The 15,194-nt window shown below is 40.7% G+C and overlaps 1 long non-coding RNA gene across 1 annotated transcript in view; it reads right to left on the minus strand.

Moving 5' to 3' along the window:
• Positions 1–14,757, minus strand: part of LOC122680838 — a 29,485-nt gene extending 14,728 nt beyond the window's left edge. The window contains exons 1-3 of the long non-coding RNA XR_006336792.1: positions 14,655–14,757; positions 10,865–10,902; positions 4,152–4,236 (exon numbers count right to left, since the gene is read on the minus strand). This is a non-coding gene — a long non-coding RNA (uncharacterized LOC122680838). The remainder of the gene's footprint in view (positions 1–4,151; positions 4,237–10,864; positions 10,903–14,654) is intronic.
• Positions 14,758–15,194: the final 437 nt, after the last annotated feature.

Genomic DNA, 15,194 nt, shown 5'->3' on the forward strand with positions numbered 1-15,194 from the left:
CATTGTGCTGTGTTTATTACATAAATGCATCCATCAATGATGACATTCGGTCTCCATGGCAGGCCTGTGGGACAACCAGCACTTTGTGGCACATTTCATCCAGGGAGGGATTGGCAGTGACCTCCCACCTTCGGAAACTCTGCCTAGTGCCACAGGAAAGTCCTTAGCGGGCATGGAGGAGGTAGTCTGAGGCTGCCGTTAGCACTGCAATGAGCAGTAATTACCTGGAGACTCAGCAGAACGATCAAGTTTAAAGAAGCCTCCACAAATGACTAAGTTTTTCTTAGAGAATTTCTCAAGCCCTGGAAAAAAGGTAGGTTATTATATGTAAACATCACTGAGGGTGTTCTCGTGTGAGAGTGTAGAGTGAAATGTTTGTGTGGTGGGAACATGAAGGAGCTGCAAGACAGGACCCAAACATGAGCGAAATGATGAAAGGAGGCTTTGCACTGGCAGCCCAGCCCGGGTGATGGAGAGGAGTCTGGGGACCCTTAAGAAAGGCATGTAAATAGAACTCCCAGAAACGTGTTTAAAATAAAGAGCAAGGCGAGAACCTCAGAGAAACATCCAGAAATTTCAGGAGGGAATTAGGTTACACTTCAAAAATAAATGTCAGAAAGGTGGAGGTGCCAGAAGAATAAGATCAGCTCTAAGGGGAAAAAAAAAAATCCTTGCGCAGTGATGATGGTGAACCCGGAAGTTTAAAAGGGATGACTTCTGGTAAACAGCTGCTGGCCAGATGTCCCAAAGCACATGGTAAATAATAACGCATACCCTTCTTCTGTAGGTGTCCCCCCACTCCAGCCAAGGAACCCAGTCAGAACTGAAACTCTCCGCAGAAGGCTCCCCAACCTCAGATTTCAGAGTGTCTAATCCTGCCAGTTCTTCACTTGGGAATGTGTTATTCCTCCTCAGTAAGGAGCTTCCTGAAAACTCAGCACACTGTGTTCCCACATATGTGACTCACGTTGGGCATAGTGAGGGGAGCCAGGCCTCCCCAGGCTACAACTGGGCTCCCAAGGGTGGCCTTGGCCTGCCTCCCGGGGGAGGTGCCAGTGCCCGGCTGCTGCCCAGCTTCCAGAGAGGAGTCGGTTCTCGGTGGAGGTAGCTGTTGTTGGCCAGAGATTCTGGGGCGTATCTCATCACCGCGTCACAGTGGTGGTGGCTCTCGTCAGCAGGGCCTTCTGCTGACATGCTCCTGTCAGCACTACTCCCAGGGCCCACCCTTGGGCCCTGAGGGTCTTGCTGACACTCAAGTGCATGTGTGCTAAGTTGCTCCTGCCGTGTCCGACTCTTTGCCACCCTGTGGACTGCAGCCAGCCAGGCTCCTCTGTCCATGGGATTCTCCAGGCAAGAATACTATAGTGAATTGCCATGTCCTCCTCCAGGGGATCTTCCCCACCCAGGGGTGGAACCTGTGTCTCTTGTCTCCTGCATTGGCAAGCGGATTCTTTACCGTTAGCGCCACCTGGGGGAGAGTTTAGCACCACCTCCGATTACTCCCCACAGCAGGGGCTTGCTGAGCATTTCAGCAGGAGTAATTATACCCCATCTATAAACTAGCTTGGGAACAGCCTGTACAGGTGTGATGAGGTGCAGTCTTTTTTTTTTTTTTTTTTTTTTGTTAGTTGGAGGCTAATTACTTCACAACATTTCAGTGGGTTTTGTCATACATTGATATGAATCAGCCATAGATTTACACGTATTCCCCATCCCGATCCCCCCTCCCACCTCCCTCTCCACCCGATTCCTCTGGGTCTTCCCAGTGCACCAGTTAAATGACACTGCACACATCATTTCTCTCACTTAATTTCAGAGTCACCAATTCTCTGTCTGCTGGGCTCAAGTACACATCTTCACAAAGGTACCTCATCAGGAGAAGGAACCCATCACTCAGGCCAGTGTCTACACTTTTCAAGAGATTCAGATCAGGTGTGGAGATGGCTAGTCATGAATCTTAATCTAGCCTGTACCATTTATTAACTGTGTAACTTCCTTAGCTACCTTACTTGTTGATTTGCCTAACTGAACCTTAGTTTCCTCTCCTAAAAATCTTCTCTCTGACAAAAGGGGCTGTAAGGATTAAATTAAATCCATTCAATGATTTTACAGCACTTAGTTTAGTTTCTGGTTTGCCTTCCCCGGTGGCTCAGATGGTAAAGAATCTGCCTGCAATGCAGGAGACCTGGGTTCATTCCCTGGGTCAGGAAGAGACCCTGGACAAGGAAATGGCAACCCACTCCAGTATCCTTGCCTGGAGAATTCCGTGGACAGAGGAGCCTGGAGGACTACAGTCTATGGGGTCACAAAAGAGTCGAACATGACTAAGTGTCTAACACGGTCTTCTGGTTGTATGCTATTTTCCCTAATAAAAAGAAATGAACCCAAGCATACAATAATTCCCTAGTGTGGTGATTCACATATTCCCTGGGACTAGAGATTTCTTGGCGAAGGTGGAGTATCACTGCAAGGAGTCCCATCTCCTCGGAGCTGGGTCGAGTGCATCGACAGCAAGGAGGAAGTTTGGGCAGCCCTGATAAGCCCCATTTGACCACATCATGTGGGAGCCAGGGAAACCAAGCTTGGGTCTGAATTACATGTGAATGCAGGATGGATTGTGGAAGTGTCTCAGGAGATGAGGCAGCCCTCTAGGAGCTGCAGGTGACGAGTCTGCAGGGGAGAGAGGCAAGGAGCACTGTGTGCAGAGCAGAGGGAACAGAGCAGGGGCTCCTGTCTGATCTCTAATGATACCGACCTTTGTAGAATCCATCATCCACATTAATGGAAGGGAATTCCACTGGGCACTTAACCTATCTCCACTAAGGTGGCTCAGACATGTCTGAACATGACTGGTGAATTTGATGAAGAAGTATGTAGAGACAATTGGTGATCCATTCAAAACCATCAATGCTGATTGTGCGTCTCTAATGCACTAGGCGCTGAACAGAGTCCTACATGTGGAGATGTAAACAGGTATTGCTGTGTAGGAAGAAGGAAGCAGACAGAGGAGGCTGTGCCAGGATTGAAGTCTTAGCTGAAGGCTGACTGGGCTGTCCCACAGTCACGTGACTTGGACTTGGAGACGGATATGGAGAGAAGGACCCCCGAGGGACAGGGCCTTTCTTCTTGCAGGATGCATAAGTCACAGCTTGCCTTTAGCTCCCAAGGGCTCCGAGGAATACTGTGTTGGCTGCTGACAGTGAACAGAGAGGTTCTCAGAGTATTTCAGCTGTGACTAGCTGAAGAGCAGAATCTGTGGACAAAGTCAAGGGATTTGGGAATAGGAAAACAAGAGGAGGGAAAAGAAAATATCAGGCACCAAGAGGCAGCTGACAGAACACACATAAGATATGAAGATTCTCAGACATAAATTAGCTGGGCTCTGCCTTTACCAGGGTTTGGCAAACTGCAGTGAGAGGCGGGGTCCATATCCAGGGAAACCTGCAAGTGATGCTATTCTATTACAGGAGCATGAGCCCACACCTGGCTCAGGAAATGGTCCCAGCAATGGTGATAACAGCCACAGCAAGGGGTGTGAAGCAGTGTCTCTGCTGACCCATACAAGATAATGGCTCTTTTGGCAATGTGGAGTGTGAGGGGACAGACACTGTGAGGTGTTGGCACGTAGGACTGTTGGAGAAATTGATGCTGATTGCACCTAAGGTCATGTCAGACTCTGTCAGTCAGAGGGCAGACGGTCATGTTGCTCTGGGTGTGAATTCTTCTCCCATTCATACCTATAGGGTCTGCAACCCTTCTTATCTTCCTTCACTCTGGGGTGACCTATGTATGCCCATTTTCAGTCTTACCTCTTTTATTTTAATTTATAAAACAATATTATCATTTACTTCCTAGGATATACATTTTAAAACCTGCTTTATACTAACACTGAGCAAGCTAAGTCCTGACTCAGGTAGCATCTAAACACGTGGCTGCGGCAACTTACATAAACCAGCGCTATTCTCATATAGGAGTCACTTGGTGCATGCGTGCTAAGTCGCTTCAGTCGTGTCCGATTCTTTGTGACCCTACAGACTGCAGTCAGCCAGGCTTCTCTGGCCATGGGACTTTCCAGAAGTCACCTGGAGATTTTGTTAAAATGTTGATGCTGATTTAATAGTTTTGGGAAGGAGCCTATACACAGTTCTTACATGTTCCCAGGTAATGCTGTTGCTGTTGCTCGCGGATGACCCTTTGCATAGTGGGGATCTGAACTCTGAGCTGCAGTTTCCACATCTGTAAAATGGAGAAATAATGGCTGGATTGTTATGAAGATTGGATAAGATGCATTTAGCACAGTGCCTGGCAACTGTTAGATGTTTGATAACAAGTGTTTTAGTATGTATATTAGTATATTTAATATATATATTAGTTGCATTTTATGGGAAAGCCCACAGAGGCATTTTAGGTGACTTTTGTGTGAATGTGTATGGGTGTTCTGAAACAAATATCTCATTGCAAATTTTCTATTTTACGTTTCCGAACTTTGAAGTAATTCCTTTAAGTGGTTAATTTTGGTTGTTTATGTAGTCTCTCCAGTGCAGTGAATAAATTTATTATTATTGACAATAATAATATATTTACCTTCAACATAGTATTGTATATTAATTCTCCAAGTAGTCAGATCTCTGGACAAGCTACAAAGAAATCAGTTCTTTATTCATCCCCGGTGGCCTTCCCCTTTTTCTGATTTTGTTAGCATGTGAAAATGTTTATTCTGACTGACTTTCTAAAGTTACCTTTTAAGTATGAAATAACTTAATTATAGATCCCCCAGTAGTAGTAACATTCTGCTATGAGATTTATGTCTTATTTTTAAGACTGAAAGCAAAAACCATCATTGTGCAGTTTCTTCCAAAGAAGATAGAGAAATTTAGACTTAAATTTATGTCAGAATAGCTTAAAACCTTGTTTAGTACACATATTAAAGCTTTTATAACCTGTTTACAATTTGAAGTTTTGTAAAAAAAAAAAAAAAAATCACACATTTAAAATATACCTGTAAACTTACATGTGATAATTACTTTGATTCCTTTTAAGGGATTGCTCTTTGAATTTAATACATCAGATTTTGTGATGTATTAAATTAGGAGATCCTCTGTGAGTATTAGCTACTTACAAATTCTGTTTTATAAAATATTTTGCTGATACTTAGAATATTGGTCTCCACTTTTCCCACAGAACCTAACACATTCAAGGGATTTTGCAGCTGCAGAGAAAAGAAGAAATGCCATATATGACTATTTTTCCCATAGCGTTTCTAACCATGAGGGTATATTAGAATAAACTGATTATTTTTTAGTCCAAAGATTCTTGTCTTCTCCGTGATGCTTGAAGAATTAAAGTTTTAGTTTGCTGAGAACAAGTTATTCATTATCACCCTAGAATGATTACTAACATCCACTGAGCTCTCATCCAATAGATTTCAACACTGGCTGCACATTAGAATCACCTGTGGAGCTTTAAAAATACCACTAGCCATGTTTTACCCCAAATGGTAGAATTAAAATCTCTGAGGCTCAGTTCAGTTCAGTCACTAAGTTGTGTCTGACTCTTTGTGACCCCGTGGACTGCAGCACATCAGGCTTCCCTGTCCATCACCAACTCCTAGAGCTTGCTCAAACTCATGTCCACCAAGTCGGTGATGCCATCCAACCATCTTATCCTCTGTCGTCCCCTTCCCTGCCTGTCTTCAATCTTTCCCAGCATCAGGGTCTTTTCCAATGAGTCAGTTGTTTGTGCTAGGTGGCCAAAGTATTGGAGCATCGGCTTCAGCATCAGTCCTTTCAATGAATATTCAAGACTGATTTCATTTAGGACTGATTAGTTCGATTTCCTTGCAGTCCAACAGATTCTCAAGAGTCTTCTCCAACACCACAGTTCAAAAACATCAATTCTTCACTGCTCAACTTTCATTATAATCCAACTCTCACATCATACATGACTACTGGAAAAACCATAGCTTTGAGTAGATGAACTTTTGTCAGCAAAGTAATGTCTCTGCTTTTTAATATGCTGTCTAGGTTGGTCATAGCTTTTCTTCCAAGGAGCAAGTGTCTTTTAATTTCATGGCTACAGTCACCATCTGCAGTGATTTTGGAGCCTCCCAAAATAAAGTCTGTCACTGTTTCCATTGATTCCCCATTTATTTGCAATGAAATGATGGGACCGGATGCCATGATCTTCATTTTTTGAATGTTGAGTTTTAAGCCAGCATTTTCACTCTCCTCTTTTACTTTCATCAAGGGGCTCTTTAGTTCCTCTTTGCTTTCTGCCATGACGGTCATGTCATCTGTATATCTGAGGTTATTGATATTTCTCCTGGCAATCTTCATTCCAGCTTGTGCTTCATGCAGTCTGGCATTTCGCATTATGTACTATGCATATAAGTTAAATAAGCAAGGTGATAATATACAACCTTGATGTACTCCTTTCCAAATTTTGAACCAGTCCACTGTTCCATGCCCGGTTCTCACTGTTACTTCTTGACCTGCATACAGATTCCTCAGGAGGTAGGTAAGGTGGTCTGATATTCCCATCTTTTTAAGAATTTTGCACAGTTTGTGGTGATCCACACAGTCAAAGGCTTTAATGTAGTCAATGAAGCAGAAGTAGATGCTTTTCTGGAATTCTCTTGCTTTTTCAATGATCCAGTGGATGTGGGCAATTTCCTATTGTGATCTCTATTTCCTCTGCCTTTTCTAAATCCAGCTTGAACATCTGGAATTTCTCAGTTCATATACTGTGGAACACTAGTTTGGAAAATTTTGAGCATTATTTTGCTAGTGTGTGAGATGAGTGCAATTGGGCAGTAGTTTGACCACTCTTTGTCATTGCCTTTCTTTGGGATTGAAATGAAAACTGACCATGCCAGTCCTTTGGCCACTGCTAAATTTTCTGAATTTGCTGGCATATTGAGTGCAGCACTTTCACAGCATCATCTTTAAGGATTTGCAATAGCTCAGCTGGAATTCCATCACTTCCACTAGCTTTGTTCGTAGTGATGCTTCCTAAGGCCCACTTGACTTCACATTTCAGATTGTCTGGCTCTAGGTGAGTAATCACACAGTTGTGATTATCTGGGTCATTAAGACCTTTTTTATAGTTCTTTTGTGTATTCTTGCCACCTTTTTTTAGTATCTTCTGCTTTTGTTAGTTCTATACAGTTTCTCTCCTTTATTGTGCACATCTTTGCATGAAATGTTCCCTTGGTATCTCTTATTTTCTTGAAGAGATCTCTAGTTTTTCCCATTCTATTGTTTTCCTCTACTTCTTTGCATTGATCACTGAGGAAGGCTTTCTTATTTCTCCTTGCTATTCTTTGGAACTCTGTATTCAAATAGGAATATCGTTCCTTTCTCCTTTGCCTTTCCCTTCTCTTCTTTTCTCAGCTATTTGTAAGGCCTCCTTAGACAACCATTTTGCCTTTTTGCATTTCTTTTTCTTGGGGATGGTTTTGATCACCACCTCCTGTACAAAGTCACAAATCTCCATCCACAGTTCTTCAGGCATTCTATCTATCAGGTCTAATCCCTTGAATCTATTTGTCACTTCCACTGTATGACCTGATTTGATTAGGTCATACCTGAATGGTCTAGTGGCTTTCCCTACTTTCTTTAATTTAAGCCTGAATTTTGCAGTAAGGAGTTCATAATCTGAGTCACAGTCAGCTCAGATTACACAGCTGACTGTATAGAGTTTCTCCATCTTTGGCTGAAAAGAATATACTCAAGCTAGTTTTGGTATTGTGCATCTGGTGATATCCATGTGTAGAGCCATCTCTTGTATTGTTGGAAGAGTGTGCTTTCTACGACTAGTGTGTTCTCATAGCCAAATTCTGTTAGCCTTTACCCTGCTTCATTTGTACTCCAAGGCCAAACTTGCCTGTTACTCCAGGTATCTTTTGACTTTCTACTTTTGCATTTCAGTCCCCTATGATGAGAAGGACATCTTTTTGGGATGTTAGCTCTAGAAAGTCTCGTAGGTCTTCATAGCCGTGTTCAATTTCAGCTTTTGGCATTAGTGGTTGGGGCATAGATTTGGATTACTGTGATACTGAGTGGTTTGCCTTGGAAATGAACAGAGATCATTCTGTCATTTTTGAGATTGCACCTAAGTAGTGCACTTCCATCTCTTTCATTGATATGAGGGCTGCTCCATTTCTTCTAAGGGATTCTTGCCACAATAGTAGGTATAATGGTCCTCTGAATTAATTCACATTCCAGTCCATTTTAGTTCAGTTCAGTCTCCCAGCCGTGTATGACTCTTTGCAATCCCCATGGACTGCAGCATCCAGATCTCCGTGTCCGTTACCAAACTCGGACTTACTCAAACTCATGTCCACTGAGTCGGTGATGCCATCCAACCATGTCACCCTCTGTCATCCCCTTCTCCTCCCACCTTCAGTCTTTACCAGCATCAGGATCTTTTCAAATTGAGTCAGTTCTTTGTGTCAGGTGGCCAAAGTATTGGAGTTTCAGCTTCAGCATCAATCCTTCCAATGAATATTCAGGACTTCCAATGAATATTCTTTAGGAAGAACTGGTTGAATCTCCTCGCAGTCCTAGGGACTCTAAAGAGTCTTTTCCAACACCACAGTTCAAAAGCATCAATTCTCAGTTCACTGATTCCTAAAATGTAAGTGTTCACTCTTGCCATCTCCTGTTTGACCACTTCCTATTTACCTTGATTCATGGACATAACATTCCAGGCTCCTATGCAATATTGTTTTTTGCAGCATCAGACTTTATTTCCATCACCAGTCACATCCACAACTGGGCATTGTTTTTGCTTTGGCTCAACCTCTTCATTCTTTCTGAAGTTATTTCTCCACTCTTCTCCAGCAGCATATTGGGCACCTACTGACTTGGGGAGTTCATCTTTCAAGTGTGATATCTTTTTGCCTTTTCACACTGTTCATGAAGTACTGAGGCTCAGATATCTATTTATTTTTAAGTGCTTCTGGTGATTTTGGTATATAATGAGGTCTGAGAAACATTTAACCTAGTTAATAGACCTTATTATGCAAACCTAGTTACAGATTAGTAAGACTAGATTCACTTTATTATATAATTATAACAATTCTGTGAAATCAGCGTATGTGGTCTACCCTAGATTTAAGCTTGTGCTCAGTTGCTCAGTCATGTCCAACTCTTTGGACATCCTAAGATTTAAGTTTAGGATGACTAATTAGCTCAATTAAGATCATAAAGTCACCTTTTCCTTTCTTTCTTTCCAATATCAATTTTTCCAGCTTAAAGAAAAAAAAATTAAAGTAGATATATATTCACTAACGTTCAGTTCAGGGCAATATTTATTGAGCAATTATTCCAGACATGAATTTCTAGGAGGTACTGGAAAGGTAGTGAGACAGAGAAAATTGAACATATGTGAACTCCTTTTTGGGGCTTCCCAGGTGGAAGTGGAAAAGAACCCGCCTGCCAATGCAGGAAACATGAGAGACTCAGATTTGATCCCTGAGTCGGGAAGCCCCTTGGAGGGCATGAAAACCCACTCCAGTATTCCTGCCTGGAGAATTCCATTGACAGAGGATCCTGGTGGGCTACAGAGTCCATAGAGTCACAAAAAATTAGACGTGACTGAAGTGACTTAGCATGCATGAACTTCTTTTAGGCAGAGAACATATGAGTCATGTGAGATAAGCCATAAGAACTCCCACCACCAATAGTATTGCTCCACTTGTAACAACTGTGTTTATGCAACAGAGGGTGTTTGAAATAATTTGCAGAGGGCTCTTATTAACTGCAAAGCTTTTCAATGTAAAGCTTTTTACAAAGTGGGATAAGAGAGTTTGGGACACAGCCACCTCTGGTCCTCTTATCCCATCATTTGATATGCAATCTCCCCTCTCTTCCAAATAAAGGTGAATGAGATCTTAAAATAACAGTGTGAAGAGCCCTGCCCAGAGCAATCAAACATTAGTCTTCCTGGGGCATTTTTCAATCTGACTCTTCCAAGATTCTCCTAACTTGTTGTCAAGCTTGAGCTAGACCTTGATTAAGATCAATTTAGACCAGGTTCATTTTATACAAAGGAAATTTCATTCAGCAATTTTAGGAGCTAGCTATGTGCCAGCCTAAAGGAAGAGTCAGCTCTTGGGCCTGACCTCCAGACCTCCCAGTTCAACTGTGGTTGGGATCAGTTGGATCCCAGTGTAACAATGCAAGGGACGTAAGATAACTTTAAAATGGAACTTTGATAAACACACTGAGATAAATAAAAGATGATACTATTTTCATAAAAATAATAGATACTATAAAAAGGAGGTAAAAAGCTTTTAAAAATTAAAAACAATATGATAGCATAAACGAAAACTTGATAGAAGAATTGCAGAAATAAATTTGAAGAAATCGTCAAGAAAGTAGGGCCAAAAGGTAGAGATGGAAAATTAGAGATAAAAATGTAAGAAAATTAGAGGATCAATTCTAGCAGCCAAACAACTATGAGGAGGACTCCTTAAAGAAAACAGAGGAAATAGAGGGGCACAAATTATCAAAGAAGTTATATTAGAAAATTTACCAGAACAAAAGGATGTGAGATTCCAGCTAAATGAATAAAAAGACCAATACCCAGACACAATAACAATACGAGTTACAGAGTATTTGGAATAAGAGAAGATCCTAAAAATTCCAGAGAAACAATTATGTTGTGAAGAAAAGAGAGAGAATAAGCATGGCTTCCAGTCTAGCAAAATATAAATGGAAGACAGTGAGACAATGCATTAGAAATTGTGTTACAACCTTGTCATGAATTTCAATTTCAAATAATTGATTCTTCAACTACAAATCCAATATGTAAATACAAAAAACTCATTTTCAGACAGACAAGTTTGAAAATTACTTACCTTGTTTTTTCTTAAGAGACTTCCATGGACATACTTCACTAAAATGAGAAAACAAATCATCAAAAAGGAAAATAGGAACCAACAAAAGAGAATATTTGACAATGGAAGGAGTCAAAGGCTGGTCAAGTTCACTGACTCCTTTGCCTTATAAAGTGAGGTTATAGCTGCTGGGATGGCTGGCCAGGCTCCTATCGAAGTCTCTGAGACTTAGCCCTAAACATTTGTCTTTGAAACATAAAATACTGCCAGATAGTGGTCTCCATTGTTCATCTTGTTAGCAGATTCTGTACCTAGAAGAATATTCAGTATTCCAATAAGCTACCAAAATATCATGTATGTGTAAGTGGTCCATAAATAATGTATCTCAGCTCAACTTAAGGGTACATTTACCTTAGCAGCTGGTGGTGCAGTCAATCTGACTTTAACTTTGAAAACGACCCAGTTTCACAGCCCTCATCTATTTACTAAAAGGCAAAATGTTAAGATGGTGGCTCTAGTTCTGTGCTTTCAAAATTTAGTTCAGAATTGACAACCTCAGCATCAACTGGGACACTTATTAAGAGTTATAGGTTATGTAGTACCAAACTTTGCTATTTTTCTTTTTTTGAGCAATTTCCTCCTTATTTGTGCTATAAGATGCTCTGGATTCATCTTGGATTGTCCCTTAATTCTAGCATCAACTCTCTCTCTCCAAATCATGTATATTTTAAAGAAATCTATTTTAGGACATATACCTTTATAATGAATCAGCACTGCCTACATGGAGGTTTCAGAAGAAATATCTGAGATGAACCCAGGCACTTAGGTTCCCCCTAAATAAGAAATTACAGCTCTAGATAAACCCCTAAAGTTTACTTTGAATATAATTCTGGGGCCCACCCCAAATACAGCCTATACTTGGAATGGTTACATTACTGTGATGGAGGTCTTTTCCTGGGTCTGTGTTCTGTGAATTTTGAGAATATTCTAGAATATTTCCCCATTTTTAAAAAAATTTTTTTAAATTTATTATTTATTTATTTATTTTTTCAGTGGGTTTTGTCATACATTGATATGAATCAGCCATAGATTTACACGTATTCCCCATCCCGATCCCCCCTCCCACCTCCCTCTCCACCCGATTCCTCTGGGTCTTCCCAGTGCACCAGGCCCGAACACTTGTCTCATGCATCCCACCTGGGCTGGTGATCTGTTTCACCGTAGATTATATACATGCTGTTCTTTCAAAACATCCCACCCTCACCTTCTCCCACAGAGTTCAAAAGTCTGTTCTGTACTTCTGTGTCTCTTTTTCTGTTTTGCATATAGGGTTGTCGTTACCATCTTTCTAAATTCCATATATATGTGTTAGTATGCTATAATGTTCTTTGTCTTTCTGGCTTACTTCACTCCCCATTTACACATCTCACATGAGTGAACAGAGCAAGAATCTGATACCCTGGACATGTGAATACTGCTACCATGCCCACTTGTACTTGCAGAAGCCCTACTTCATTTGTACTGAGGAAGGGCAATTGGGGCAGATTGTGTCTATTAAGTAACTATCACAAAAATCAGCATTATCTTAAAAAAATATCCTGGCACTCTCCAGTGTGAACAGATTCATGTAACATTAGTCGCTCCCCTCTTTTGTTTATAAACTATGGTAGTATCTCTTTTCATCTTCACTTGCATGGTGCCAAGACTTATAAAACAGATATGAGTTAAAGATGCCTGATATTAAATGAGTTACCCTTATAATAACTTTAGGAAATTCACTGGGGTGCGATTGACTTTAGATAAACAAACTTGCTTATAAACATTCCAAAGTTAAAAGCATGTTTTAAACCAAAAATTGACAATAAGATGCATCCCTCATCTGCATTCAGTCTTTTCAGTAAATACTCACTCATGGTATTTGAGAATGAAGGAGTAAAAATTATTCATGGTCAGTTCTCTTTTCTGTTAATTCTATCATTACCTTGTATCATAGAGAAAGAATTAAAAAAGGTTGCCTATTTGTCAAAATTTGGATGTAAGATGACTGGTTTTCACTCTTGAACTCATTTTGCTATGCTCCAAACAGACTTCAGTGTTGCTGACTATAGGATAAATGACATCAAGGAAGTCCATCCCTACTCTGATATCTTGAAGTGTGTATGCAAATGTGATTCCACAATACTGGAGGTTCTTCTATGACTTAGTAGAGTTCCTTGTTTCTTAGAAATTTAATTTCCAGAATGATCTGCTTTCCATGTTTGATCTATTACTTCTGAATGCTGAGAGTTTGTATATAGTACCTTCCAGCATTCATCTCTACAGAGTCACATTGGTTCAAAGAATGTTCAAATCATGGTGCTGAATAGTGTTGTAATAAAAAAAGGTATCACAGTCTGACCCTGAGACATATCTGTGATGCCCACATGTTTCTGGTCACCCTAGACCCAGAGCATAACAGAATTATTGTTAACGAAGTAGCACTGATTCTGATTTAGTCTCATTCTTCAGAACAAGGAAATCTTAATCCAACTCTAATTCTTCCTCACAAGTTCTAGAACTCAGGAAAGGTGTCTCTAAGAAAGTGACATTTAAGCAAAAAAAAAAAAAAAAAAAGTGCTTGAAATGGGAGAGGAAGCAGGTGAAGATTTAGGGTAAGGACAGATCAGAATGAAGGGGAGGCCAGTGTGAGGCCCAGATGCTGCAATAGTTTGGTTTGCTTATGAAACAGCAAGAAAAACAGAAAGAGAGAGAGTGGGAGGGAAAATAGTGGATGGGGAAGAGAGGGATCAATGCATACAATTTTATTCACCTTGGCAAGGAGTTTGAGTTTTATTCAGAGTACAGTGGGAATCCACTAGAGGATAAACGTGAAAAAAAATGTAACCTTGATGTCGGCAACTGTAGCTTCAAGTCTCAATCACTTCTGGCGATAACCACTCATTCTTTCATTTTCTTTCCAGTGGGGCTTCCCAGGCGGTGATAGTGGTAAAGAGCCTGCCTGCCAATGCAGGTAGACATAAGAGATGTGGGTTCAATCCCTGGGTCAGGAAGATCCCCTGGAGGAGGGAACGGCAGCCCACCCCAGTATTCTTGCCTGGAGAATCCCATAGACACAGGGTCACACAGAATCAGACATGATGGAAGAGACTTAGCATGCACTCACTCATGCTTTAGTAAAGAGAAGGATAAATCCTTTATAGTCATTTTGTTACACTGGTACATAAAGGGCATTACCTTGAACTCAAATGTTTTGTAGCAGTTTTATTCATACAGTCCTACCATTTATACACCCCTCTCCCCAGGTGTCTGGTCCAAGTCCCTGGGTCGGAGTTTGCAAGACTTTGGAAAAATAGAGTAACTGATATTCTGCTGTTCTCAGAATTTTTCTTTTAATCTCACCAGTAGATTATTGTCCCTGGACAGGGGTTTCCCAGTGAGTCTCTGTATTTCCCTGAGGTCAGTTTTCTCCTATGCAGTTCCCTTACATCCTTGCAAAAAGGCCTCTGACAAGACAACCTTTCTTACCCTATATATACAGGAGTTTATGCTCAGACTCTGGCATCCCTTCATAATACATGGTCTACATGAAACCTGTCTAATTGGCCTTAGGGGGGTCTTGGTCCCTGGAGTGGTAACTCATAACATCAATGCATTATGGCTCCTAAGAATTCTTCTGTATCCTTTATAGAGGGTCTATCCTTTACAGAAAGACTTTCTCTAACCTACTAGATAACATCATAAGACCTCTTGAATAATTAAATAAAACACCAAATTTTCTTCTCCTGGAAAATTTTGCCTTAAATTTCCTTACCTTCAAGTCTTCAAGGAAGATGAGCAGTTTTATTTGATATCAGCTTTCCATCCAGTTATTGTTTGTTCACTTAGCAAATATTAAAGTGATGTTGAACTTGACATCTGGTGAGGAATGAGGTACAAGTGTCAGCTGAGAAGTCAGGGATGATCAGCTGCCCAATGAGCACATAGATTTCTTGGAGTTAATTGCACCACTGAGGATTTGTGTTTGTTCATCTGCAGTTTTTGTTATTGCTTTTAAGTTTTTTTTATGTTTTTGGTTTTTTTGTTTTTTTTTTTTTGGTTTTGGCAAAGAAAGACTTGTTAGTGGTCTAGGCAAATGAAAATTTCTACCACTTTGTAGAAGTAAAATGAGATGCTTCTCTCTTTCAACCAGCAACATTTTTAGACATGATTGCCTGATCTGTTTGTCTAAAGAGTCTACATAGAAAGTAGTATTTTTGCTTTTCATGAAAAAATCAGAGTGTCATTCTCTTAAGGCACTCAAATGTTCAGAAAGAATATTTCCTTTCTTCCAAGGAAGGACTTTCTGCTAAAT

Source organism: Cervus elaphus, chromosome 22 (genome assembly GCF_910594005.1).
Source record: "Cervus elaphus chromosome 22, mCerEla1.1, whole genome shotgun sequence".
Taxonomy (NCBI): Eukaryota; Metazoa; Chordata; class Mammalia; order Artiodactyla; family Cervidae; genus Cervus; species Cervus elaphus.